Genomic DNA, 5,525 nt, shown 5'->3' with positions numbered 1-5,525 from the left:
TTATTGGAGGCCAGATGCATGAAAATTGTGTACTGGGGGCAGGGTGGGGAATCCTTCAGCCTGGCCTGCACCCTCTCCCAGTCCGTGAATCCTTGGGGAGTGGGCCTAAGCCATCAATCGGACATCCTTAGTGCTGCTGTGGAGACAGGAGAGGCTCCTGCCACTGCCGCTGCACTCACCAGCCCTGAGCCTGGCTTCTGGCTGAGGGGTGCTCCCCTGTGGGAGCCCGCAACCAAGGCACATGCCCCTGACCGGAATCAAACCTGGGACCTCTCAGTCCGCAGGCCGACGCTCTATCCACTGAGCCAAACCGGTTTCGGCAACAAACTTTTATTTAATATTTACTGTGTGACAATGCCTAACAGACCTTAGGGCAGTGGTTCTCAATCTGTGGGTCGCGACCCCTTTGGCGGTTGAACGACCCTTTCACAGGGGTCGCCTAAGACCATCCTGCATATCAGATATTTACATTACGATTCATAACAGTAGCAACATTACAGTTATGAAGTAGCAACGAGAATAATTTTATGGTTGGGTCACAACATGAGGAACTGTATTTAAAGGGCCAGAAGGTTGAGAACCACTGCCTTAGGGGAAGAGTTAGTGCAATTTAGTTTCTCCCCTCAGGGAGAAGGCATGGAGACCAAGAATGTACATGAAATGTAAAGTTCCCTTACAGCCTTAGGCACAGTGAAATGCACCCAATGAACTTTTGAAAAAGGACTTGCCAAAGAATGCTAGATGAAAGAAAAACCAGAAGACATACCAGGCAGATAGGAGAGCATGTGCAAGATTATACAGACATGATGGGAGAGGGAGAGAGAGAGAGAAATATTGATCTGTTGGCTCCTGTACCCACCATGACCAGGGATTGAACTCACAACCTAGGTATATGTCCCAGCCAAGAAAACAAACTCACAACCTTGTGGTGTACAAGACAATTCTCCAGCCAACTGAGCCAACTGCCCAGGCCAGAGGCATGTTTCATTTGATAACTCATGTTAAAGAAGTATGCCTCTGACATACATATTTTGAATCCCTATGTGAAATTAACAGAAAATCAAGAATCCTTATCCAGCACATATCGTCACAGGCTGCCCCAATGATTATAACATAACTGTTCATGAATTGGTGTTCAGAGATAAGAGTAGCATCTCAAATATTTCGTGTTTGAAGATTATCAGAATGATTGTGACACAGTTGAATGAGGATTGAGGAGAATTTCAATACAGCCTTATTTTCTAAAATGCTAAATTTCTCTCGAAAAACCCAAGAGGATACTGAGATAGGAATGATATTAAATATTATTTTAAGGCCTGACCAGTTCGACTTAGTGGTTGAGTGTGGACCCATGCATAAGGAGGTTGTGGGTTTGATTCCCAGTCAGGGCACATACCTGGGTTGCAGGCTCCATCCCCAGCAACCCATCCGAAGGCAGCCGATCGATGGATGTTGATGTTTCTCTCTCATGGATGTTTCTATCTTTCTCTCCCTCTCCCTTCCTCTCTCTCTCAAATCAATTAAAACATAATTTTTTTAAAAATATTTTAAGGACCCTACCTCAGACATCAGTTTCCAAAACTATGAACCTTCTTTCTAAGAGGAACAGCACACAGTGTGAGGGAATTGGGAGAAAAAAAATTGGGATGAGAAAAACCTTGGTGTCTCCCAGCCTCAACAAGGCACCTGAGACCGGGGCTGAGGTGCTGGGGCAGGTGCGTGAATGTGTGGAGGCTATCACTCCTGTAATGGAAAGGATAAATGACCATAAGTTGAATGTGCTGGTCATTGATACATTTCACAGAGTTGTGAATCAATGTCTTGTCTTAGAAGCTGAGGCATGTGAAGGGTTGACAGACACCCTGATAGGCTCCAACTGTGAGGCCATTTCTTTCCTCAGAGGAGATGAGGTTTTGCTGACAGAGGTGTTGCAGTGCAGCAGAACTAGTCTTCAGATGTTGTTTCCGGGCATAATCGCTGTGGCTTCATGTCACAACAAAACAGCCCAGAGCTTTTACTCTATGTCGTCAGGCAAGAATTTTGACATAGCATTTGATGTCTTTGAATGATATCCTATCAGAGAATCAACCATCATACCTATGGTTCTAGTTTTCTTTGTCTCCTTTAAATGTGTGGCAAAAGTTACCTATTTCCCCAGATCCATGCCCAACCCCAGAAGTCCACAGACAATAATGTGATGAGATATTCCATCACTGAGAACTATGGGCTGCTCCTTTCCCATTTGAAATGTCAGAGGACTCTTACAACTTTGGGGGTTTGGTGACCAGATCCAAATTATGCACATTTTTCTGTGACTTTATTGCCTAGGACCTACTCCCTGGTAGCTAGTCTCCATTTAATATTCTTTGAATAAAAGTACCAGAAAGTGATTCTAAGACTCTTATAAAAGTGATTGGCTGGTACCTTGCAAAACTGAACAAAAAGTGAAACCATTAGGTTTTATAATACACAGGACTGTTGTATTTAAATCTTTTCTTTTTTTGAGACCTGCTGTCAGTTACCATTAATAATATACTAAAATTAAGGTTCCTGGTAGAAAGAACCTGACTAACCTAACATGGGTCACCCTGTTAAGGCTTAGTCTAGTATCAGAAGAATGGGAGAGAAAAGTGGGGGCATAGGGCTGAAAATCAGTAGCAGCTTCAATGAATATTGCTGGGCAGTAAAAGTTTGTGGGTCACATTACTTAACAATTAGAGTACACACAGACACACACACACACACACACACACACACACACACACACCCTATATAATAAAAGAGAAGCATGTAAAATGAACGTCCCTTTGCTACGCTTAACAGCCAATCAGGACTGAGTATGCAAATTAACCCAACAAAGATGGTGGGTTAATTTGCATACACAGGTGCCAGGCGGAGAGCAGAGCAGGAGAGCAGGCCGAGAGTGGAGTGACTTGGGGAAATTGGCTCCCTAAGCTGTCAGATGGAGAGCAGAGAGGGAGAGCTGGTGGCTTGGAGGACTTGGCAGAGTGGGAGGCCAAGGGATGGAGACAGAGCAGGAAGGGAAAACCAAGATTGAGGGAGCACCAGGGATTCTGGGAATAGTAGTTTTGGTGGCAGCCCCAGGACCGGAAGCAGAAGCCCAGAGTGCGGGGAGCACCAGGAATGCTGGGAATCATAGTTCTGGTGGCAGATGGATCTCCTAGACCAGTTGGCAAACTGCGGCTCGGCAAACCATGGCTCACAAGGGTGTGGAGGGTGTGGGGGTCCCTCAGCCTGACCTGCACCCTCTCCAATCTGGGAGCCCTCAGGGCAACCCTCTCCAATCTGGGAGTTTCTGTCTGTCTTTGCAATCATATGAGTGAATTGTCTGAGACCCCAACTCAGTTTGGTTTGTTGCTCACAGAATAATAGAGGCATTTTTTTTCTTTGCTTCATTGGTTAAGATTTCCTGGAAGTTTTAGGATATCATGCACCGGGCCTCTAATATATATATGCTAAGGGAATAAGGACATGTATATCATCTGTTATTAGAAAAAATATGGTTAACTGGCCCATATGGAAATATAAAATACATGATTTTGACCTCATCCTAGATGATGATAATGGCAGTGGTGAGGATGATGATGATAATGTGACAGTTTGAGCAGGTTCTAATTGCATGGTGTTTTGCAAGTTACTTAATTTTTCTGAGCTATTTTCTTCATTTGCAAAGTGGAGATAACTATTGTATTTATGAGAATAAAATCTATAAACTCTTTCTGAAGTGGTGCTCAATCCTTTAACAGCTAACTCATTTTATTCTGTTTGCTTTGATTTATGGGTTTCTCAACATATTATTTTTAAACACCATTTTTGAAGCTGCTGTTTATGAACCATGCATATCAAAATTAATTGTCTTCAGTATTATTTCCCATAAGAAGATTATATCTTTTGAAGTGATATTAGAGAAGGCACTTCATTATTTATGCATTTGAATCATTCTCAGATAATTACTACACATGCATTTAACGTTTAAGTAGTTTCAAAATTATATTTCTACATTATAATGTCATAAATTCTATAACATATATTAAGTAAAGATGATGATAGCTATATTTATTACTGAAGACGTTATTATGGCATGCTTTTAGGTGCTTTATCTGTAAAGATCCTGAATTCTCAATCCATTTGCCATAAAATATGCATATAAGTTATCATATTATATATGTTTATATATTTGTTTAGTCTTGCTGTCACTGTACTATTTCTAAGATAACTGTTAGTGCCAGGGCTATTTTTTGTTGTTGTTGTTAGCCCCTAAAGATCAAGTATGTCCTTTTAAGCTTCATAGATACTACTTTAGTTTTTTTAAAAATAATTGTATGTTATCTAGTGCTATATCAAATAATAAATCACCCCCAAAACTATATTAGTTTGCTAGTGCTGCCATAACAAAATACCGCAGACTAGGTCAGGGGGTGGAGGACTTACTTCCTCACAGTTCTGGAGGTGAGAAGTCCAAGAACAAGGTATTGGTAGGTTTGGTTCCCCCTGAGGTTCCTCTCTCTGGCTTGCAGATGGCCACCTTATTGCTGTGTCCTCTCAAGCCTTTACACACTCTGCCATAGCTCTCAGTTAGCAACCAACTGATATACACTTAAGAGTTTTAGCAATGACAAATCATGGGATTGCTTATGAGTTGTCATTTTATCTTTGCTTTCACTTAAAATAAATTTCCCACTGAAAAATTTAAAAGGAGTCTGTACACTGTTGGTGGGAATTTAAATTGGTACAGCCATTGTGGAAAGCAGTAGGAGGATTCCTTAAAGAAATTAAAAATAGAACTACCATATGATCCAGTAAGCCCACTTCTGAGTATATATCCAAAGGAAACAAAATCACTATCTTGGAGAGATATCCTTACTTCCATTGCACTATTATTCACAATAGCCAGGATGTGGAAACAACCTGATGCAGATGAATGGATAAAGAAAATCTCTCTCTCGCTCTCTCTCTCTCTCTCTCTCTCTCTCTCTCTCTCTCTCCCTCCTTCCCTCCCTCCCTGAACTATTATTCTGCTTAAAAAAAAAAAGAAGAAGGAAATCCTGCCATTTGCCACAACATGGGTGAATCCGAAGGGAATTATGCTAAGTAAAATAAGCTAGACAGAGAAATACAGCTACTGCATGGTATCACTTATATGTGGAATCTAAAAAAAACCAAAAAGGCTGATTCATAGAAACAGTAGAATGGTAGTTGCCAGTGACTGGGGTTTAGGAGAAATGAAGAGTTTATAAAACAAGCACAAATTTCAGTTATAAGATAAATAAGTTCTGAGAATCTAATAAACAGAATGGTGACTACCTTTATGTTATAGTGCATACTAGAAATTTGCTAAGAGTAAATCTTAAGTATTCTCACCATAAAGAAAAACAAAACAAAAGGGAGCAATGGGGTGATGGATGTGTTACTTAACTTTGTTGTGGGAATCCTTTCATCAAATCCTCATGTTGCACACTTTAAATATATTATAATTTTGTCAACTGTACATTAAGAAAAGTAGA

Source organism: Myotis davidii, unplaced genomic scaffold (assembly GCF_000327345.1).
Source record: "Myotis davidii unplaced genomic scaffold, ASM32734v1 scaffold419, whole genome shotgun sequence".
NCBI classification, from domain to species: domain Eukaryota; kingdom Metazoa; phylum Chordata; class Mammalia; order Chiroptera; family Vespertilionidae; genus Myotis; species Myotis davidii.
This window is presented reverse-complemented; position numbering follows the sequence as displayed.